We start from the raw sequence: 25635 nt of genomic DNA, 5'->3' as shown, positions 1-25635 counted from the left end.
TCAGGGGTATTTGACACAATAATAATTTTTATCATTGTATAAATAATTGTTTAACTGAGTGGCATTATCCTCTAGTATATAGGAATAACTTAAAATAATTTGTATAAACCAGAAAAATATCCGATATGGTCTACTGTCTGTATCTGGCATATATTTATTATATACCAGGCAAAAAGGTAAGAACATTTTAAAAAGTAACCGATTAGACAATAGTACAAGAATAAAAACCTGACTTAAATTATACAAAATACTAACAGACAATTAGGAAATTAACATGATGTGGAAACAATAACTTAAAAGGATATATCTCGATAATTAAATAACAAATCTAGCAATCCAACAGTTCAGCACTTGTTTAAGGCCAACTGTAATGATATAGGAAGTAAGAAATGACTTTAAAAATTTAATAAAGCCACAACCATACTGGCTATTTAACAAAATACATGATTGAATGCTCTAACCACAGAAGAGTTACGCTTCTAAATGCAGCGTATAAAATATTTTCCACCGTATGGTACCATAAGCAGAACGGATAGTAGAAAAATATCAGGCTGGTTTCAGAGGTGATGAATCGACAATTCATGAGATTGCAACCCTGAAACAAATTTTAGAAAAAACAATGGAATATGGCATTGATACTCATCACATATTTATAGACTACAAAGCAGCCTACGACTCTGTAAATAAAAGAGAAATGTTCAAAGCAAAGAAAGAGCTAGAAATACCAAATCAGTCAGTAAATTTAACAAAACTTACTCTTGAAAAAGTTGAAGGTAGAGTACAAATTCAGTGGGACTTGTCTAAACCTTTTAAAACAAATAACGAGCTTCACCAAGGAGACCCTCTCTCCTGTATACTGTTCAATCTGGCTCTGAAAAAAGTAATACGTAAGTCACATATCACAACTATTGGTTTAATATATATTTTTCCAGTTTACTCAAAATCTATATTGAAGTCAATCGACAAATCTATGGATCAACAACTTAAGAAATATAAATCACAAGATATTTAATACTCCAAGCTTGTGTTTTATCTCCTACATTATTCAATATCTGTATATAGGAGATATAGATAGTGATTTAAAACCAACTATCAGTGTAACTTACAAATACCATACGTTATGTCGACGTTACTTTCATCCTCGAGAATAAGTTGGAGAATTTACAATAACTTCTGACCGATCATCTGCTTCTTCTTAAGTGTCTTATACGTAACCTCCTGTAGATCAACGTCTCGACGGCTTCAATCTTCTTTTCTGTGGCTTGCGTCAGTGTCCAGGCTTCAACTCCATATAGTAACACTGGAATAATGTAGCACCTCACTATCCGCACCTTAGTTCCCAAACTGAGATCATTGCAGCACAGCAAGGATCTCAACTTGATAAATGTAGACCGTGCCATTTCAATTCTGGATCTAATCTCTTGAGCGTAGTCCTATTGTTAGTTGAGATTAATTCCAAGATAAGTAAATCTGTCGACTCTCTGGATCTCTTCGCTACCTGCCATTAGTGCCCCGTGATCTAAATTTGCACAGCTGACAACCATAAATTTAGTTTTCTTAGTATTAACGTCTAGTCCGTATGTTACGCTCACAATTCCTACTCGGTCTAGTAAGGCATATAGATCATTTAGGCTGGTTGCTAGTAACACAGTGTCATCGGCGTAGCGGATATTATTGATTTATTCACCGTTCCTCGGATTCGCATCTCTAGGTGTGTGAGGGCTTCAGTAAAAATTTCCTCAGAGTATATATTGAAAAGAGTCGGCGAGAGTTCACAGCCTTGCCTTACTCCTCGCATGATCTTCACTTGGTCGGTCAGCTTGTCTTCGACCCTGACTTGTGCACGCTGGTTCCAGTATAAATTCATGATGATCCGAATGTCCTTCTTATTAAATCCTACTCTTTGTAGGACGTCGACTATCTTCTGAAGCTGACAACGGTTAAATGTCTTGGCGTAGTCAATAAAACAAATATAAACATCACAACTGACATCGCGGCATCGCTGAAGTAGGACTTGTAAGGTGAAAAGTGCTTCACGTGTACCCATGGAATTGCGGAATCCAAATTGCATTTTCTTCGCATTTCTTGTAAATCCTGACATTACGATTTTAAGAAAAATCTTTAGTGCATGACTCATAAGGTTGATAGTTCGGAAATCTTCGCACATTTTCGCAGGTTCTGACTTATACCAGATAATAATCAATAATAATAACATAAAGTTTATGCTGAAAACAAACACATTGGAAGCATATAAATGACCTAAATAAATGATTATCTACATAGTGATGTAAAAATAAAAATAGGAATATCAATTGTAAGATCAGCAATGGTTAAAGTCCAAAAATACTTATGCCTGAAGGAGATTTCTCTAAGAATGGCAGACAGCGATGACAAACGAGGAAGTGTTATAGAGAGCTAGAACCGAACCGAACGTGAACTTTCACAAATATTGAAACAATGAATAGTTTTCTATTTGGGACATATAATGAGATAGAATTTAAAAAAGCCCAAGAAGAAAGCGATATTTATAGCTGCGAAATATAATAGCTTGGTGCGAAATTCAAGATGCAGTAAAAATTTTTAAACTTACTGGAGAGGTAAAATATCGAATAAATGACAAATTATTGTCCAAATTCTAAAATCGTTTGATACCTAAAAAAAAGAGGAGTTTATTAACACGTAAAGCTCTTATAGGACTATATTAGACTAGATATCCAATGAGTTATTTTCAATAAAATATCCCGTCGATAGTTTTATATTATCTGATTAAAAGAAAGAACAGTGAAGATTTGATTTCGCGTTTAGTGCCTCTGTATCTTCGCTTATACGTATTTCATCCTAGCGGGTATCATCAGAGCGACTAGTACAGAAGCTCTTAACGTGAAAACAAATGTTTTCCATCAAAAAAAGCAACAAAAATTGGCTTCAATTTGGACGCTATAGCGACATCTGATAATAATAAATCACGAAACGAAATCCGAAGATTTCTATTGACGGAACCAAAATTCAGATGTTTTATTTAATCTGTGCCTTTTATAAATTTGCATGGCAAAACAGACGATACTAAAGATGTAAGAGAGATATGGAGGATCCAAAACTTGCATCCCACGTTAGATAGGACGTAATTATTGGTAGATTTTCATTTATTTATTATTTCCTTGCCAATTCCGTAAAATAGGAAATTCTTTTATAAGCAATCTTACCAATTTTACATGTCGCTTTTGAGGTTGCCCCAATATATACTTTCAAAGTTTGATAATTATGTATCACTTCCAAATGATGTGTATTATTTATAAATCGTATAAAATTCTTACCTATATAAAGAGAGTGATTATTTCATATGATACTCAATATTATATCATATCAAAAACGAAAAGAAATTATCTGAAGTACTCCATAAGCGACATTTCTAATGTTTCTTAAATACCTTCCGTAGTTGAATATATTTACATCTGTTAAAACGAATTACCTATTACAAAACTGACACAGGTTGTGACTATTAACCGTAAGAGGTTAATGTTCACTCTCACTTTTTATTATTGCTCTTGATGGAGATGCAAATAATTCTAGGTCATTGCCAAGTTCACTTTCACGCACAAGTGCTAGCTAGCTTATATCATACTCTTCCTTTGTGTCTATTTATATAACAGTTTAGCTGTAAGAGACTGTATATAATAAGATATTACAACTGGATAAAGAAGTCAAATATTGTTATAAAATAAAGATATACAGGAAAAATTAATTTGTACAAAAATATCTAAAATATGGAAAAATCAGTTTAAGTTTATGCAAGGCAGATTTATAATAGATCCAATTTTCATAAATAATAAAGCTTATGTGCTATTCATTGATCTTGAGGAAGCCTGTGATAAGAGTTCTTCCAGAGTATCTATGGCGGGCGCTTGATAATGAAGAAGTTTTCGGTGAATATATAAACATTGTGAGAAACATATATGAGAAAGTAACAATTAGTGTTAGCACAGGTTAAGAAATACCTAAATTAAGAGTGTCCCAGGGCTCGGTGTTTCATAGCAATGGCAATCTATACTTTGCACATGGCTGCTTTGAAAAGAGTTGTGGCTGCTGTGTTGAACTACGTACGTAGATTTTTCAGTCAGGAAATCCTTTGCCTTTCTGGTTCATTCTTCCTCTACTCTTTCCTATAAAATTAGTCCTAGCAATCCATATATTTTCTTGTTCTTCATGAATAAGGTATTCAATTTTAGCTGTTTATTGTAGTTAGCTTGGTTTTCGGCCCTTATTCATCCTCATTAAAGTTTCATCCACAATTATAAAGCAATTATTTATATTTGGAAACTATAAATACAGTGGCGGTGAAGACAACCTCTTGATGTAAGTTTAAAACTTTGTAGGACTAAAACAGAGTGTTAGACTGTGCTACCGAGTGTGCTGATACAGTAAAGTTAGGCCAAGAAAAATTTAATGAAGTAAGGCGACCATAAGACCAGCTGTGATTTATAAAACTGACTGTTAGGTAGCTAAAATAACAGAGAAACGACGAATGGATCTAGCAGAAATAAGAGTGCTGGCGTAATAAACCCATTCGAACATATAAAACTATTAAAAAATATTTCTATAAGTTTAAGTTTACTTAAACAGAATATGACTCTGTAAACAGGAATACACTGTGGAAGGTAATGGTGGAATTGAAATACCCAGAAAGTTGGTAGGATAAGCCAAGATTTCCGTGCAGAATTCATATGCAGATATCAGAATTCGCAGCAGTACATGAGTTGCAAATCGAAACAGGTCTACGACAATATGATCCACGTTCCCCTCTATTAGGCAACTTTGCTTTACAACACGTAGTTAGAAAAGCCCAACTAGAAATAAGAAATATTTTCGCTGTCCATATACTGTTCGTTTTACTGACGATGTAGACACAATTGCACGATCCACCAGAGATACAAAAGAAATTTTTACCGTTTTTAAAAGCGGGGCCAGGAAATATAAGGATAAAGTCAACAAAGATACAACGAAGATTAAGAATTAGACAAAATATTTTGATATATGACTACAATTTTGAAGTTGTCAAAGAATTAAAATACTTGGAAGCAATGATAGCAGCCAGAAACAGTTATGAAAAAGATGTAGTAGCTAGACTCATGTCAGAAAATAGAGAGTAATATTCCGTAGCGAGGCTACTTAAAACAAAATTACTCTCAAAAATAGCTAGAACAAAGGTGTATATAAATATATAAATTGCTCTATAATAACGTATAAAAGTGAGATTTGGACACGAGCCAGCGTAAAGCAACAAAATTAATAATCTTATAACTAAAGATTCATAATATTTTTGGGCCTTCTAGAGACAAGATAGCAGGAGAATAGAGGAGACATAACCAGGAACTCTAAGTACTTTATTGAGACAAAAACACAGTCAGTTGGTAGCTCAAGAAAAAAATGCAAGAATGCAGTAACGATTCAGTGATAATCGTAAGATGGAGGTGTAATAAAGAAGATTACTGTAGAAAAGCAACAGTGAAGGAAAATCGTTAACGCGGCCAAGACTCACTTAGAGTTTTAAAGCGAAGAAACAAGAAGGATAACATCGCAAAACGTCTAAATATGTAAATAACAATAATTTTAATGTCTGAAGTGCATAACAGCTATATATAATACAAAAACAGAACCCTCAAAAACCAGGTAGAGTTGCTTAAGTAGCAGAGCGAGTCAGTTTTGACGCCTTTATAATTCATCAAAAAATTACTTTACTTACCTATATAGCACTCTCCAAATCCGTCAAAAATGTAGCCCGCTTGTAGCATAAGAAAAATTGTAAATAAATAATAAACCACATTTTTGATGTGGATGGCGCAGGGTTTCCCAATGAAAACAAATCTCCTATTAGACCACCAAGGCGCAAAAATAAATCGAAGATGTCTTTTTCATCTGAAGCTTAAACAGAAGAAACAACATCTAACAACAAAATAAACTTTGACCCAAATTCTTTTACTTGTGCAATACAAAACATCTTAAATTTCTCCATAACCGAGAATAATTTTTTAGACGTAGAATCGGAAATGACGTTCCGATTCGGAAATGAGTGAATATGAAGAAGATAACTATGTCAAAGATCAAAATTATAAAAATGCAACAGATAAAAATAAGCTGCAAAATATATGGAAGAAATTGTCCGCGAATTGGGAGGAACGACTATTGAGAAGAAGAACGGAGATAATTGCGAAGATATAGAAAATTTCAAACCGGTTGATATTAACGTTAATGTCTAAAAATACAGTTTAGAGAGTTACAAAAGTCAGTTGGGGAATGCGGGACCATCTAGTAATATGCTGGGACCTATGAGGTTCCATTTTGATCCCAAGGATAACATTACCATGAATTAAAAAAAGAAGTTATAATTCGATTTGGAGAAAAAGACCGTATAATTTTATACCCTTAAATTTTTACAAACAATTGTAAGTTTATAGTACCTAAAACATCCTTGTCTACACCAGCAGTAAAGAAGTTTTGGTTATCACATATTTGTTTGGAACCCTTGAACATCCGGAATTAACACATCTTCATTATCTGGTTGTTTATCACAGTTTTTTATATTGGTATATTCTTTCTCATTAAATAAATTATCATACATTCGGAAAGCCTTTTAAATCGTAAGTGTCTAAGATATTTTTAAATTACAGGAAAGAATTCTCATATTTGTATCCAGCACTCTATGGTTGTATATTCTTTGATGAGACATTCTTCATGTTTATTCTATTGTGTAAGTACTAGTATTATTTACATGTTTCACAGATAAATATTGACGCATAGATAGGTGATTTGTTCCATATGAACTGATTAAGTAAGAGCAAGTACACAAATTTTTATAAGATAAAAACCAATATCTACCAAAGAAATACCAGGGACAATATCAACAAAGTCATATATTTCAATTGATGTTTACTTAAAAGTCAATTCGTGCTGGAAGTGTTATTTTATTTGTTACCTTAATAAGAAGTAGACAGAATTTTACACATTCTCGCCAAAAGATTTCTTTCATGATGTTTTGAATTTCCGTAAATTAAATTACCTTAAAATTGGTAGTAGTATGCCTGATCTAAAGATAGAACACAACTTTTAACTTCTGTTTTTTATATATTCCATTTGGTTGAGCCTAATATTTTGACCGTAACTTTCGGGAGCCGTCTCGGCTACTTAGTGCTGCATCATGCATAAACAACGACGAATCATTGTTCACTTCACCATTCTTCGGTTGTGTATAAGGTGGTTTCAAGCTCTGCAAGTCATTATTTTATATCACGCGTATCGAATGTTACTATTTTGTTTTGTAGAATAAACTTTTACACAGGCAGGAAGTGGCTTTTTTAGACATTAGAAAATAACGCTAATCCTTGGTTCTTGTATGAAAAGTAAAGTGCAGTTGATTGGCGAAGTATGAAAGAATTTTAATTTATATAATTGGATATAAGACTATTCCGTGCTACAACCAGTGTTATCGACGTATTCCACTAAGTAAAAATATATCAGATTATTACGTAGAAAATATTTTCAATATAATTCTTAGATACAATAGCTTTAGTACAGGAAGTTTATATTTTCACAAGTTGTATCCACCGCGCCGTTTTAAGACTATGAGCTTAAGATCTATGCTTTACTTAGGACGGACTGGGTGACAAAGTTCTAATTCCTGTGACGATGCGTCCCAATGGCTAATAGGAAATCTTTTATCGGTAGATTCGTTAGTTGAACATCACTCACAACCTACACCATGCTCGAACAATCGGAAAATGATCAGACAGTTGCACCAAAACTGGCGCATCGTACAGTGAGGTTTGTTCTACTGACTACTTGGCTCACCATTTCTAATGTATATCACCATCATACTCATCTTTTATTTTCAAAATTGTAAAATTTAAATTAATTGTAAAATTTGTATAAGGATTGCCTAAAAACTTAAAAGGTTAGGAAGAAAGTACTATTGCAAGTTTTGTTGCTACAAAACTCATGTACCATAAAGAACCCTACAAAAACAACAGAGACAACTGTTGTGGTTAAGGATAAAATATCTTTTTATGTGAGTGACCAGTACGCAGGGATTTGGTTCTGTTAAGATTTTGTGAGACCAAAGGCCCTAAGAGATACAAGAGCATAAGAAGATTTTCAAATACTAGAACATCTTTGAGTGAAAGCAAACAACGCTACAGGATAATGTGCCCCTCCATCGAACTTTCTATGTAAAACTATGGACTTGCTTATAATTAAGAAACATTTATGACAAAAATATCTTCTGTAAAGGATTTTCAATAATTACTATATAATATATTATATATTAATAAAGTTATAGTTGAGTTATTAATAGCCCAAATAGCTCAAAAGCAAATATTTACAAGACTATTATCCACCAACTGAGACTACGATTCAATCCTGAAGATGTTGTTTGATCAGTTCTTATCATGCCGTAACAAGTGACTTATGTGAAACCGAACTAAGACCGTTTCACTTCTGTATCGTTTACTGTTTGGAACCACATTCTCTTTGGGTGAATCTAATCACATCTAAATGTTGCTGGAATTCTGGATATATATGTTCCTACCAATACTATTGTCGGAACCGTACTTTTTTCCCTATTTGGTTCTCTTCGACAAACACCTAACTATACCCTGATTGGATAGTCAACTAGTCTGAGGTTTTCATTGTATTGTCTGCACTTTTTCTTGGATATTGGATATAACATCATCGCTCTAACGTAGGGCTTGTAAAACTGGCTTTTCTTAGCCTTTTATAAAGAGCTGGTCCTGAAGATATAGGGTTGGATTAATCTCTTCGCCAATGATGCTTTTTTTATTATATTTCTATTTTTTCTATTTTTTTATATTTCTTTTCTGGGTACTGGCGTTTTTTGTGTTAAGATGATGAACGGGGTCTTCTCCGGTTTGATTTTACATTTATTGTTGTATTCTGCTAAGCTCTGCAGATGGTTTTCTAGTCTCTCGATTATTCTTTAATTTTTCTTAGCTACTGTGTAGATTTCTCTGTTGTCTGCGTAGATAGAGCGATGACTTGAAAACCCTCATATTTACACACTGAATGTCTGAATTGTTAGTAGATATTGAAGGCTTTTCAAGTCAATCGGCCAATGGGAGGGTGTCGTCATTAATTGGTCAGCGACTAAGGGCGTGTAATGAAAGCATATAGATTTTTATTAGAATTCAAAGAATTTGAATATTTATATATTTGTTTGTTTTATGAGCTAAATATACTTGTTTTATGCGTTGCAGTACAGATAGCAAATCGGTGATTAGCAAAAGATTGTAATTTTGTATATTTGTGGCAAAATTTTGGTCCATTTTCGGTTCTTGATGTGGCCTTAAAAATCCTAATATGAACAAGATATCTCGATAGCATATTTGATTTATATGAGCCTTCCTTGGCAGTTGACTGTCGAATGCCAACACTAGGAAGTCAGTTAAATCGACTAGTTTTATGTTACTAGTAAAATAATACGGTCTAATAAAGTAGATCTTTTCGGTTAAAAAAAACCCACTTTGTTGGGAACATTTTTTCAGTTGACAAAAAAAACATTTTATTGCGACATTTAAAAGCAGTATCAACAAATCGACGATGGAACAATCTAATAAAATCACCCGGAAGATCCTCACTAGAGGACAAGGCCGTGAGAACTTTCACTGGTACAGTTACAGTAACGTCTTCGTCATTATCCATTCCCGTAGTGAATGGATAAATGTGCAACGTTTATGAATCCTTCCATTGTTTCATAATTATTGCTAAAAGTGCTGTTTATTTGCAGGTACAAAAGGCAGTTCCGTATATTTGAGATCGGATTTCGTGCTTTTGGATTAACACGAATAGTAAAGAATGACTGAAATAATTATTAAGAGCGGTTGATAATAAAAAATGTTAATTGTCAGAGACTTTGTGTAGACTTATACGTAATTTTGTACTAAACGAAAGACTATAAAAAATGTTTAGTTATGTTGGCATATTTTTGTATATTTTTTGTCCTTCTAAAAGATTTCTAAAAGCAATATATTGTCTAGTCTTAATATAAGTAGTTATTGCTATACACAGTAGTTTTTAAACGTTTATCGTGACACAATTGACAACAATGAAGTGTGTTTTTGATGACTTTCTGACAATTATGGAGAGTGACTTATATGAAGGAGTAAGTCAGTGTTTAAATATCCCTCACAATCATAGTAAATTTTTTATTTTATTTCTGGTCTCTCTTATGGGACAAATATCTCTCAAACATTACATCTTTTCTTAGATTTACATAATTATCAAAAGCTTTAACTATAATTCTTTGTATTTTTTTCCTTCTACAAAGAGGCTCAACTCCGGTCTCATCGATCTTCAGCTGTGTCAGCTTTGTTCAAGCAAGGTGTTTCTGAACAAGAGGTAATTAAATTAACGGGTCACTCAAACGCAAGCTCTCTAAAACCATATCTGCAGCTGGATTCCAGTCACCACCAGAAGTTGATCGAAAATCTCAGAACAATAAATGAGGCTGGACCTTCGAGTTCCCAAATGATACAGGTCAATAATACACAAAATCATGCTTTGGTAGAAAAAAAAGGGCAAACTACTATAGCTTATAATAATTGTACACTTGATATTTTTAACAAATAAATAAAGATTATGTTTCGTTGATATGGTGCATTAATTGTCTCGTAAAATAGTCTTGTCAAATATCATTCGAGAGAAAATTATTTACCGACAAAATTTTCTTCTGGTTTTATGCAGATTTGTTGCCTTTTGACAATTTTCGCTTATAAAATTTTGACAAATACACTAGACTGTCGTCTCGTGATTTAACTGTCAAAATAAAATTCCCAGGCAACAAACTTTCATACCAGTCGAAAATATTGCCGGCAAAATGTCTCTCTTAAGATATTATATACGAAAATGAACGAAAGATGACGATTTTCAAGGCTTAAAAACATATTTAAAAAATGTGTAAAGATGTATTTTGGACTTTGGACTTTTTAGTTGTAAATGCAACCCGATCGCCATTTGCTATAAAAATCCTTCCTCATTAATAAATAAAAAAATATATTTTAGAACAAAACATGGCAAAAAGTTTTATCAAAACCGGATAGACGAAGGTTTATTGAATTTATGTATAAAAATATTATTTTTTACTTGTTTTTTTTTTTAAAAATATTCAGTATTCGTTTTTTTTTAGTAAATTAATTACAGTCACGACAAAATTATATCGGGCACCTCTTCTTTTTTATAATTTTTAACATACTAAATTACATATCAAATAATTTTTATGCTTTAAACAGATCAATGCAGGTCGACCTTATATTGGATCCTCCACTATAAGAATACATTTTAAAAACGCACATTTTGATATTTTAGTTGGAAAAAGTATAATAATTACATGTATTAAAAATGTCTGTTACGAAGTCTGCGGATGAAAATGGGCAGCTATTACCACTAAGTCCTCCTAGAAAAAGAGCTAAAAAGTATCACATAAGGAAATATTGGTTAATACATATAAATTTAAATTACAAGATAATCCTACTTTAGCGTTAACGGACATTTAACAGAAGGTTGCAGATACAGTTGGAGTTTGTTCGAAAAGTATTTTTAATGTCTTTAAAAAGTATAAAAGTACCCACAAATGATATGCACCTAAAACAAGTCTAAATCATTCAAAATCAATAGATTCTGTAGATGATTTTGATAAGTAAGCTATAAGAAGAAAGGTTCATCAATATGTCTTCCGTAATGAAGTTTTTTCATTTGACAAAGTCCTAAGAGATGTTAATAATGATAATGACTTACCAGATTTTAAGAGAACCATGTTTCACATACTCTTACGAAAATTAAATTTTAAATTTCAAAAACGTGGAAGAAACAGTTTGCTGTTCGACAAAAGTGAAATTGTGCTATGGCGAAGAGATTATTCGCAAAAAGAGCAATTTGCAAGACAATATAGAGCTGAAAATAGAACAATTAAATACTTGGACTAAACATGGATAAATGCTGGCAGTGCAAAATCAAAAGTTTTTGTGGATGATTCTGTGATTTTTGCAAGACGTGCATTTTTGGATTTGCTGTAGATTAAAAAAGTCTTAAAAAATCCCTCAGGTAATACAAATTAAAATAAACTTTGAATATTTTTATTATTATCTTTAACATCACTTTTAGGAGAACATAAAAGGTTGATAATCTGTCACGTCAGAAGTGAAAATGGTTTTGTTCCACTTTGTTGACATTAAAAATTTATTTCATGAAGTTATATCTGCTGTAACTATGGAAAATTAATAAAGTTGTTTAAGATATGTAGAAGAAGAAGTATAGCTAAAAATGTTGTAGTTGGACAATTTAATTTAAGTCCAGATTAAACCTCTTATTATTAACATTAACTATGACAGCAGTACATCAGATTCTGAAAGTTGTTAACGCAAAGACGGTAATATTATAAACTTTCTTTTTTCTGCATATATACTTTATTTTGTCTTTAATAGCTCTAGATCTTGTAAATCATTTTTATATTAAAAATAATTGTTGTACTATCTGTCAATGTTTGTCTGTTTTATACTGTACCTTTAATTTACTAGTCCGGCCCTGAACAAACGCGTGTTTTCAGCGTGAATGTATTTGCATCGTCCGTAGATTGAATTTACTTTAGGAGCTTACTTTCTTGCGATTGATATTTATTAATGAATACAGGCAGATATTCATATTGCAATATTTGCTTTTATAATATAAAAGGTATGATGTTTATTAAAAAAAATGAGTTCTTTTATTTGGACAGATTTTCCTTAGCAATTTCTGTTGGCTTGACTATTTTCATGAACTACATGGCTATACTACGTTTAATTTTTTTTCTCTCGCAAGCTTTTAAAACTACTCTTTTTATTTTGATTTATTGTCTAAACTAAAACAGGCAAATTCTGATAACCTACATAAACCAACACACAGAACAACAAGTACCTAGGTCAAACGTGGTAACAATCAAAATACTTGCGATGCCATCACAAACGGGTACGTACGGTTAATTTAACTCGTGGTGCTGCCCAACTCATTACCACTAATTACTGTAAAATGCAATTAAGCGTGATGTCAAAAACAATTGAAACATAAAACGGATAAATTTATGAGGCAGGTACCTCTGAAACTAAAAATAAGCACTTCTGACCCAGTTTTTATAGCCATAAAAAGCTGTAGCAATCCATAAATTAAAGGTGTATCTTGGTCTTGGAATGTAGCACTCCGGCAATTCGTTACGGAAGTTACTGTTACATTGGGTAATATTGTTTTTACCAATATAGTATACTCGATGTTTATATAAGGAGAGCACTAAAAAAAGGATAAAAATCAATGTTAACAATGGGAAAAACCTAACGTAAATGCAATCCAATCGTTAAAACATGTATTTCGTTTAACAAACGCTAAATAGCATAAACAATCTATAATTCAAGAGCCATGACCTCCTTGAACATCCAACTAACTTCTTAGGCTTAATTATATTACGAAATAAGTGGCATAAAATTCGTTTCATGTCATTAATTTCTAAAACCATTAATTTATTTTAGCTAGGTATGCCCGTTTCGTTTCAATCACTGTATTTTTTACTTGTTATTTGTACTTTTTATTTATGTTGTTCTTGACTGGAGTTTTATAAGCAATTTTTTTTATACATGCGCTTAAATTCTCTCATTTATTATCCTAATAGTACCAATAATCATTGCTCTAAACGAAGTAATTCCAAACTGAGCCAACTGAGTAGTATCATCCGTAGGACCGTAACGACCTTTTTTCGAGCAATGATCTGAATGTTTCCTTAAAGTGAAATTCTCTAACATCGACCTCGTGTTACATTTTTGAAATTTGGTACTTTTTATATGTAATCTAAGGATTATTAGACCTTGCTATGTGACTAGTTTTAATTACTATTCAGATGTTTCCACTGATCATGGTCTGATAAAACCAAAAACGATCTGTAATCCTTTTGAATAATTTATACTATATAATAAATATATAGCATTATACATCAAAAGTTTTTACCTCATTTTTAGTTATTTATTTTTATATCTATTCTATTTTTAATAAAACTAATTATTCCTATACTAAAATTTTATTATTTTTTTCAGACAGTTTTCCTGGCCATCAACAACTGTAAGTATTAATAGAAATTGTTGGCAAATTACCATTTAATTGTTGGTTTAGTACCGTTTCGTAATAAAATGTATGCTATCCCGTAACCGGTGAGGTGTAATTTTAATTACATTGAGCGTGATGTGGAGTCCCACGAACTCCTTTTTAAAAAATAAAAAAAGAAAATTTAGTTATTTGAAAAAGTTTTACTAAAATAAGTTACAACTGGATGAAGTTTATTCGCTCTTAAGTATATAGGTATTATATAAAAAAAGTTATTAAAATACCTTTATATTACACTAGTACTGAAATGTCTCCTTTTCAATCCTAATCAATAATTTTTATGTAAAAAATAAACAAATTTATTTGTTAAAAAAATTCTGACAACAGGTGAACTACACTAATTTTAAACAACATTTATTTTTGTTACGATTATTTTGAAGCACATTTTTTGCATATTTTCTTACTACATGATAAACATATAGGCCATAGGCTTTTTACAATCAAAGCATAAGTAAAATCTCTTTCAATGAAGTTTAGATGGACACAGTACTTCCGAATCTCTAATTTTGCTTCGGGTGGAAATTTTACTGTTTCTTCTAGTGCAAGTATTCCTCTTATCCAGTTTCTTATATCTAAGCTAATTCTAGGATTTTCAAGTCGTTTCCTCATAAAACTTTCTGTCAGGCCTTTCGCTAGCGCCTTCATGAATTTGATTACAGATGTTATAACTTTTGAAACAATTAGACATGACAAATGCATTGAAACCATTAAAAAAGCAGCCATTGGCTAACGTCGAGTTCTCCTTGATGAGCTGTGAGTGGTGCATTTCTCATATAGTGCAACAACGCCTCCTTTTGTTGAATTATAGAATAATATTATTTCAGGTTTGTTACTCTTAACATTCGTAGCACGACAGTGATGCATAGAGAAAATGAGAAATACTTAATTATGTTTTGAAAATTCATACAATGCAGAACCAACTGTTTTTGTTTTTTGTCTTAAATTCTGGAGGTATTTCTCTTTTTCATTTTCTCATGGTTCCTACATAGGTAAGGCCTCTTTATTGTAGTTCTTTCATTAGCTGAAAAGAAAAAAACCAATTATTTGCAGTAATGTTCCTATTACTACGAAATAGAGGTTTTGATAGACAAATTCCGGATTGTGTGGGTTTGATTAATTTTTTTTTTTAATTAGAAAGACCAATTCCATCCAAACCTTTTCCGGTATATGTATATATAGCCATTAAAGGCAAATTGAGTCTTAGCATCAGTTGTTAACATCAGTTTTATGACACATACATCTTGACAATTTTCAAAAAACATTTCAAAAATGTCGATTATATGAGCCGTTGGTGTTTCTTTAATTTATTCTTTACTAGGTATGGCATCATCAAACCAAATCGTTCTCTGCTCATAACAGTCCTAAAAATCTTTCTTCCGGTTCCATCTGCAGTAAACATAACGTCAATATCTTTATCATGAGACGTGTAGATCGCGGTATATATTAATAGGCTCATCAAAGCTCATATTTCAGTACTATCTGTATCTTTCAAATCTGTTCGTGTCTCTACAGCAATCCTTGTTCGAATTTCTGCAATATTTATATTTGTATACTGTACAAGTAGATGCCTTTATAATTTTCTTACAGATCGTTTTGTCATTTTTTTTATGAATTAACCATATAAGTAAACACTTTCGTTATTCTTAAGTTTATTATTTTTTACCTTATCTGTGGGTATCAAAAGCTTTCGCGAATTAATTCGTTGAAGAATTCCTTATATTTTCTTTAAATAAGTGCATCCTGCTATCGCTGCTTGAAATTCCAATTTATTCCTGGTAACTAAAGACTATATTTACCCAGCTTACCATAAAAAAGAAAAAAAGTCCGCTAAAAATCGAACTTACCACTTAGTAGCAAGTGAAGATGACACCGAGGTATAACGCGCTCGCTAATCACGGCTTACTCGACACTTTTGAGCTTAATTGAAAGTCGCAACCACCTGCGATCTTGACTTGACTCTACAATTAAATTGAATTAAATTTGTGAGAGTGCGTTTTATTAGCTGATGGAAGATATATGCTGAAGGCTCGTTGCGAGGAAATTAAAAAAGGAAAGATACTTCCACACCAAGAGGTGTTGAAAAAGCAATGTTGTACTTAGTTTAATCGTTAGATGGAAGATAAGAGCAGAAATGTACAATATCCTGTTTCCGATAACACAAAAAATTAAATAAATGAAGCAAAGAAAAATGTTGGTATTAGTGAATGAACACATTTTTTCATTCTATCTTCTAAAATCGTTTTTAGAAAACAAACATTAATTGTATTAATTAATGCTATTAATGTTTAAATACCTTCTATATTTTCCAAAATTTTCAGAAAATACTCTGAAAAGTACCCTAAAGATGACGCTGTTTATATTCGAGTAAAATACAGAGGTAAATTACTTCAGTCAACATTGAAATTACATAAGTATGCTTTGACCTCTATACCCATCCACCATGAAATGTTTCACTTTCTGTAATAATTTTTCTACGTTGCATTTCCAACGAGCAAACATCTCTAGAACAAGAATGTCTGTCCACGTGAAACGAGGTATAAAAGAGATGATTTGTTCACGGCTCTTACTTCATGCCGATGAATTATGACGGCAGGAAATCATCTTGATCTCAATGACCTGAGCATCTTTTAAAACAACTCTTTAGTGTTGTGTTAAATAACGAGTGCAAGGGAATCTACGATGGCTTTTAAGTTAAGTGTAAAAAGGTTGTAAAATTGCAGATAAATATGAATATTGACACTGTATTAATTTACGCAACAAGAGCATAAAGTGGTACTTTCTTCACGAACGGATAAAGTACCACGAAGAAAGTGAAAAGAGATAGTTAACACATGTGTTGTCCGCGATATTTGTTCTACAACCTTATGCAACAAAAAAAATTGTAATTAAAAACAGTTTATGAAGAAAATGCTTCTCTTTCCACCTCCTTTTATGTTTTCAGGTGTATCTATTTACCCATTTCTTTCATTATTTTCCAGTTTATGGCATTAATGACATTCCTTTTACAAGTACACAAGTAAACTGGGACAGAGAATAACAAAGAAATATACCGAGGATGTCGGCGAGGGTTTATTAGCCAAATTGAAAATAATAATTTATATCAAGGAAAAACTTTTACTTACAAAATCATGCAACATAGGAATATGCCATAAAAAGATACCTCTCACCATAAATGGATGCAACACTAGGAGAATTTAGTGTTATGATGATAATAGTTTTATAGAAGGGGACTGACTTTAAGAATTTAATTTATATTATTTATATTCTTCTTCTTATAGTGTCGTGCGCCTATAGTGAATTGGCGAATTATCTTAAGGCCAGACGTCTGTCTTTTGCGGCATGCAAAAGATCGCCAGTGTTATTTATGCCTATCCGGTTCTTTATGTTCCGTAGCCACGACATTTGTTTGCGACCTACTCCTCTCTTGCCTTTAATCTTTTCCTGGGTGATTAGTTGAAAAATTGCATATGTTTTCCTCTCAGAATATGGCCGAGGTATCCAATTTTTCATACCTTGATCAAATTGAGTAGTTCTCTCTCAGTATTTGCCTTTCTTAAGAATTCCTCGTTTCTCACCCTATCTGTCCATGGTATGCGGAACATTCTTCGCAACGTCCACATTTCGAAGGCCTCAAACTTATTAATGGAAGGTACTCTTAACGTCCATGTTTTCATGCCGTATAACAATATGTACCATACATAGCATTTAACTATACTGTAGCGGAGATTGAAGGAAAGATTGCGGTTACATAGTAGCGGTTTAAATTTGATAAAAGCTTGTCTTGCTTGTTCGGTACGGCATTTTATTTCTTGTTGAGGATCCTATTGGTCATTCCCAAGTATTTAAAAGTTTTCACTTCTTGATCGATTGGAGCATTATCTACTTGCAGTTGTATTCTTAAAAATGCGTTTTTTCTTATTGCCATGCATTTAGTTTTTCCAGCATTTATCTTCAAGCCATATATTTTTTCTACGGTGATTATTTTATTTAACATCAATTGCATATTGTAATTATGACGTATCGGAGATGGGCTATTTCGTTACAATATCATGTTCGTTGTCTGTTATTATCGCGGTGTCGTCGGCGTAACGAATGTTATTTATCGGGAACCCGTTTACCTTTATTCCACACTCAGAGCCTTTCAGTGTCTCTGCAAAAATGTTCTCCACATAGAGATTAAAAAGCATATGAGACAAAATACACCCCTGTCGCACCCCTCTTAAAATTTCAAATTCTTTTGTGTTGGTTGATTTATTCAGTCTCACACTTTTTGATTCCAATAGAGATTCTGGATAACTCTTATATCTTTCTCGTCAATGTTAGCGTTGTGTAGCATTTTTATCATTGCGTCATGTTTTACGGTCTCAAACGCTTTTTCATAATCGAGGAATGTTATGACTATATCCTTTCGTTGATCCATTCCGTTTTGTACAAGCGTATTCAAGCAGAAAGCTGCTTCACTTGTACCCAGTCCGCTCTTAAAAAAATTGTGTCTCACAGCTTAGATCTTCCAGCTTTCTAAACACTCTTGTGTGAAGAATGCGAAGAAACACCTTAAGCCAAAATTTATATGGAGATGATCATATACCAATGCAAGACCTTATGAAGACTTTTATACCAAATAATACAAAATCAACCAGAACAGACCAGATAAACGTGAAATTTTAAGATAAGTAGGTCTCAGGCTATACTTAAGAATGCTGCAATTGAGAAATCAATGGATCAACAACATGGTTTTTTAAAAGACAGATATCTATTTACGACAATATTTTGAGTAAAAGGCGTACCTAAATTATAAAACGACAGAAGAAATTTACGGCGCCTTATGAAGAGCTGGGGCGAGGGCCGATGCCAAAATAGGCAATAAATGTCTTAATTCCTGGAAGTTTTACACAACTAACGTTAGTATTGTTTTAAAAAAGAAAGGAAGCTTTTATCACAAATGTAATTAAAGGTGAGAAATTATGCCTTAAGTAGTAGAAGATTTAATTTCATATGTACTCATCATTAAAGAACCGAATAAATACTGCTAAATGAATAGGAAAAATAAAAGAATAATACAGGAAGCAAAGGAGAGATGGCTAAAAAAAATGCAGTTAAATAGAAAGCTTAAAGAAAAATATGACATGCATAACGCACTGCTGCAGACAAAATAAAGATTCTCATGATGATCGTCAATATTTTCACTCAAGAACCAGAATTTTCTAGTTCTTGTCAGTGTTTCTCTGTATGTAATAGGTATTAACCGAAATGTGATTTTTAAGTCTATAAAGTGAAAAAATAGTTCCCCTTCCTTCTGAATTTTCCTGTCACGCAATTTTGTCTATCACTCATATGTTCATTTATTTTCATTTTTGTATACAACGGGTTTTTATTTCGGAAATTTAAATAATTTCATTTAGTTTATTATTCCCACAACTCGGATTTTTTGTTCATTTGTAGATTTTTCAACGTTTCATATACTGCGCTTGAATAAACTTCGATTTCAAAAGATTACAGGCTTTAGTTTTGTAATAATAGTATGACGCAAATTACTATTGACAGTGAAATTTATTTAATGCTTCTATTTTGAGAAGTAATATTTGGTAAATAAGAAAAGTCCTAGGAAAAAAAATAAACGTAAAACGAAATTACGAATCTAGTGATCGTGACTTAATCAAGGTTGAGGAGCAGATGCTAAGCCATCATCATATTCAATGCTCTCGAAGTTGTGTAAACGAAAAACGAAGAAACACCCTTTAATGATGTAATGAACGGTCCTTAAAGAAATTGCGAAAAGATTACCTGCTCCTTTGATTGCGCTACATACCGAAGCAGAATACGCCGATGCAAGGGATCGATCTATTTATACCAGTCACAAATAGCAAGAACAAGAAATAGGTAACATTACGGAAATGATCACGGACGCGAACGTTACTGATTTCGAATGGAAATCAAAATAGAATGATGATTATAGGCTGAATCGGTAGGGAGCTGGTGCAGAAAAAGTCAATGGCCCTTGACGAAAAATTATTCTTCTCGGGAATGGTACAGATTGTTAGCATCATGCTGGGTTCTTATATCTGATATAAAAAGCAATTTTAATACGAATGGTAGCACAAACACGATTTGTTTAATTAGATTTGAATGTATACAGAATAAAGAATTTCGATTTGTTTGTTTAATAATAAAGTTTTGTAAAATATTTTTAAAATACGGTATTCGCCAAAATAGTATCAAAATTAAGACGGCTGTCAAACTGCTCATGCAATACTTATTTATTTGATTGGGCTTATGTGTAATTAACTGTCATATTAATAATACTCTATAATTAAAACTGTCGTGAATATGGATTTCAGAACTAAAGAAAAAATGTTTATAGTAGAGAATTATTTCCGCTCATACGGAAATGGACGAAATCTTGGTTCAAGTTTAAATCAAATGTCTGAATAACTTCGACAAGACGCCCGTCAGTAGAAGTGTATTGTTAGCAATCGTTGAAAAATTTCGTATCACTTTATAATGTTTTTATCAGAGTCTAACTCTTCTGGTCGCCTAACAACAGATTTTACCAAAAATAATCAGAGACACGTTAGGGGTGTTATATACAAGGACAATACCACTTTTTATAAATATGTTGAATAATTTGTAAAATGTTATAAAGCAGGTTAACGCCGCAATGTAGCACATTTTGAACCTTTGCCGCAGACTTTTGGATTATCACGGGTTGTGTTCCTCTGCATGTGTTAGCAGTAGAAAGGAGACATCTCTATGAGAGAAGAGAAAAGTGGAAGCAACACGGAAGATGTTGCCTAGTGGACGAAGATGCTAATCCCGAGCTTAAGGGACTTGGTAGATTATCTGTTTAGGGCGCATCTTCAAAGGTTCAGAAAGACAGATACACATAAATACACAATGCTGGAGTGTAATAGATGTACAATGAAAAGAAACAGAATGTATAAAGTAATAGGTATGAACCCTGTGACTGTAAGAGAGATGATCGTGAAGATAACGGGAAGTAAGGAGAAATGGAATAGTGTTCACAATTACACCCAAACAGTAATTAAAAACAAAAAAGAAGAGAAAAACTAACCTGACTGACGACAGAGATAAGATCTAGATAAGAGAAGGGAGTGTTTAAAAAATGTCTTCAGCCTTACAGCTGCCATCCCACTTTCGGAGTACGATACGTGCGAAAGTCAGTTGCGCACAAATTAGAGAGGGTGGTTTTAGTTGGTAGGCAGGATAACAGATACCTGAGTCTCTGACACTGCTGTCTTTAGTACTTTAAATTAAACTAAAACCCAAATTTTAAGCACTTAAACGCGAGGTAGCATAAAAAAAATTTCGGTGCCCAACCAAACCCCTCCAGGCAAATTCTAGGCGCGCCACTGTGGAGTTTACTCAAGTATCTCCTACGTGGCTTTGTAATGTTCCGTTTACTATTATGTGATTCTATTATCGATCTCCATCCTCAACCAAAACCATGTGAAATTAAGGATATCTTTATGTTTAAAGAACGTATTCGTGGGTCGCAGATCTCAATTCACATCCATTGTCATTTAAGTGCCATGTTGCGTTTATTTCCACTACTTATACAATACATATGCTTCCAATTCTAGCAATAAAGTCACCTCCTATAATTATATGCTCTGTTTTACAGGACTTACTAAATATTATTTGAAGTGGATTATATAAATCTATTGGTGCTTCTTTTTTAACTTTCCCTGGAGGATAAACGTCCATACTTGTTATATATTTTATTGATATAGCTACACCGCAGTGAGCTTTATTATTTTGATCTACTTTTGTGAAATCCTTGTGAAATCTACATTAAAAAAAAACATTTTTATGTGTGAACTAATGAACGAATAAAAACTCTTCACTTTTTCAAACTCGACTGATTCTCCACGGTGTTGCCTCAAACTTCACTCAAGAGGAATGCGTACAGCCACCAGCAAATTCCTTCAGTTTCCTTCAGATCGTACGAGCTATCGGCAACGCCGCTTCGCCGAGGACATTTGTCCATCGGGACGTAATCTGCCAACAACAATCGACGAACGGGCGGGCGGCCGGTCAGCCATTGCCGGCATTTAAGCGATCAGCCACTGGCACTGTTGGCACTGCCCATTGTTATTCCTTGTAGACTTCCGATTTTCTGTTCTGGTAAAACCGTTAATGCTGCTCTGCGATCGGTATTTAGCCGCATAAAACGAATCAAATTCTTGGCGATGATAAAAATGTTCTGGTTAAGAAAATTGTTGTTAACCACATTCTTGCTGCATGTGAAATGATTAATACTTATCTGTTAATTAAAATAGGCCTAATTTGGCACATGATGAGGTCTAACAAATGGTTGTAGTTGATAATTGCTACATATCCGGTCTTGATACATTACCAAGAACAAAAAACTATGTGAATAAAATTGAAACTAAAATAAAACGTATTTTGCGTATACAGCATCCTAAAGCTGTTTGTACAGGTGTACAAAATCTATCTATAATTACAAAAACTTGTATTTAAATATACTTCTTCTTCTTGTATTGTCTATCCATTTTAGATGTTGGCGACCATCATGGCAATCTGTATTTTGCAAATTGCCGCTCTGAAAAGATTTGTGGTTGTTGTGTTGAACCGCGTACGTAGATTTTTCAGCCAGAAAATTCTTTGCCTTCCTGGTCTGCTTGTTCTTTCCACTTTTCCTTAAAGAATTAGTTACAGGAACCCATATATTTCGCTGTTTCTCATGATGTGACGATGACGTCCTAAAGAGAGCCGGCGTGGAAAGAGAACTCTTTAAATTAATTAAAAAACGCAAGATTGGTTTCCTTGGGCACATATTAAGAGGAGCAAAATATGAAATACCACAGTTAATCCTACAAGGCAAGATCGAAGGTAGGAGAGGAGCAGGCCGCAAACAATTATCCTGGTTAAGGAATATTAAAGAATGGACAGGAATACACAATACAGACGAGCTGTGTCACGCCGCCAAGAACAGAATTCTAGTAATGAGATAGTCGCCTATGCACTTTGGTGTATGGCATGTTAAGAAGAACATGATGTGACTGAATTAATCGATTTTGGTTGTTTTTTATTGTGGTTAACAACTCTTTTCCTTTTTGAATTCTTAATAAAACGTCCTGGTTAGTAACGTGGTCGGTATATTACATCTTCAGGATTCGACGATAAAGCAACATTTCGAAAGCCTCAATTTTCTCTTGCAGCGTCTGTGATAGTCCACGACTCAACTTCGTACAACAGTGTAGGAAAGATAGAACATTGCAGTATCCTGATTTGTATGGGTACTAATAAATCGTGGCATTTGAATAGCTTAGCCATTTTATAAAATTTAGATCTTGCTCTCTCTATCCTATTGATTGATTCATTCAAGCTGATTCTTTCAATTTACTTTTTCTTCTTAGGGATTCGATTCACATTTTGTTTTCTTAATGTTCAGTGAAAGTTCATATCTCTGACTCACTTCTATTCATTAATTCCTGGAGCGCTTCATAACTGTCAGCGAATACCACCGTGTCATCCGCCTATCTGATGTTATTGATACATTTTTCGGTAATGCGAATTCCGGTTTCAACATCCTCTACTGCTTCTTGAAAGATTTCCTCAGAGTATAATATGTTAAACAGCAAGGGTGATAGTATACATTCCTATCGGACCCCAGGTTTGATTTTTACATCACCAGATTCTCCTGTCACTGTGCGGATAGACGATGTTTGATTTTAGTAAAGATTGCTATTAATTCTTAGATCTCAGATGTTTATTCCAATATTTGTTAATATCTCGATCAGCATGTCGTGTATAACTGTATCTAACGCTTTATGGTAATCAATGAATCATGCATAAATATCGCAATTAACAGCTCTGTATCGTTGAAATAGCACTTGTATGCTAAAGAGAGTCTCTCTCGTGCCCACTGTGTTTCGAAAACTAAACTGGATACGTCTGATTTTGTTTTCACATATTCTATATATCCTTTGATGTATAATTTTTGGTAATCTTTAAAATGTGACTCATTAAGCTGAAGCTCCGGAAATCATTGCAGGATACATATTTTGTTTTCTTTGGTAGAGCAATAAACGTGGACTTTAGCCATGATCTTGATAATTCTCGGTTTAAATATATGTCATTGGATATTTTTGTAAGTCGTTTAGTAATGTCGGTATTAAATAGCTTTATAAGTTTAGCATATGCATTGTTAGGTCCAGGAGCTTTGCCATCTTTTAGTTATGATATTGCTTTTTCCACTTCATCTGATGTGATTGCTAAGTGGTTATTACATATGTAGGACGAAAGTTGTATGCTGTACCTTTTATCATCAAAGGGTTCTTGTATGAATTTGGTTCATAAGCATATTTCTTGATTTTTATCTGTAATGATTTCCACTTTTGGTCTTGCAGTTTGCTAGGTATGTTGGATTTTTGAAGACCAGCTGTTTTTTTTACCTTTTTATGCATATTAAATATATTTAAATATATCCAAATCATGGATGATATTTACATTTAAATAGAAGAGCTAGATGACCAGCTTAATATTTTTAATAAAGCATAACAGACCAACTATTTTTACTGTATTTGTTTGAATCGTCCCTTTCAAGCGTTTCTTATGATTCTTACAACATAATTCGTTCATACATATTTCTTTACAAAAATTTAAATCTTATTTCTATCGATGTCCTGGTAAAATATTTAATTCGAAAGTATCCTCAATAATAAATAATATTTAAAAAATATTGAATATGAGTAAAAAAAATTGGTATTAACTTTGGTGATATCATGATGTGCATTATGCAAAAGAGCTATGCATGAGTTAAAAGAAATGGCCAGAGATACACATCTTTGGAGCCTTACAATATAACCATATCACAATGACCACTGCACTCCATACTTCATTCAAATATACTACATTCAAAAACACTGGAACTTTGCACTGGCAGTGGTGATTTTTTGCACCTATAACCAACAGGAAATATTTAGTTTTGTAATTAAATCTGCTGCGGTAGTATAAAAAAAAGAATAAAGGCTTAAAGTGAATTATTCTTTTACCACAATTAAAAGTGAACCACACTGAACTAACCTAATCTTTATTTCTTGTTTCAACTTTTCTTGCTTATGTTACTACATTCTGTAATATACTGCACACTATTAACAGTGCCGCCACATATTTCTGGTTTCCACTCTCTATAACATGTCGCTTTTACAAACCGCCTAACTCCAGACCGCCAAATTCAGAATTCGACTTAATTCCTTCACGACGGATATGGAAATATCTTTCTTATTTTTTCTCGCGACAATCCAAACTGTCTCAATCTTCGACTCTCTCTCTCTCTCTTTAGGTTGTCATTAACTCACGTTTTAGAGGCATTTGCCACAGGCATATAGCAGCGACATATCCCAAACAAAAATTTGTGATTCTACTAGCGGTATTTTTGAATGTAAATAAATAATTTGATTTTGTTTT

General features: G+C 33.0%; 1 protein-coding gene across 4 annotated transcripts in view; it reads left to right on the top strand.

The window, feature by feature from the left end:
- LOC140439031 (uncharacterized) overlaps window positions 1–25635 on the top strand; it is a 359260-nt gene that overhangs the window by 187324 nt on the left and 146301 nt on the right. For all 4 annotated transcript variants that reach the window (XM_072528668.1, XM_072528667.1, XM_072528665.1 and 1 more), the window contains one exon: window positions 14115–14139. The gene's annotated coding sequence lies outside the window, so the exon portion shown is untranslated. The remainder of the gene's footprint in view (window positions 1–14114; window positions 14140–25635) is intronic.

Source organism: Diabrotica undecimpunctata, chromosome 4, assembly GCF_040954645.1.
Source record: "Diabrotica undecimpunctata isolate CICGRU chromosome 4, icDiaUnde3, whole genome shotgun sequence".
NCBI classification, from domain to species: domain Eukaryota; kingdom Metazoa; phylum Arthropoda; class Insecta; order Coleoptera; family Chrysomelidae; genus Diabrotica; species Diabrotica undecimpunctata.
This window is presented reverse-complemented; position numbering and strand designations above follow the sequence as displayed.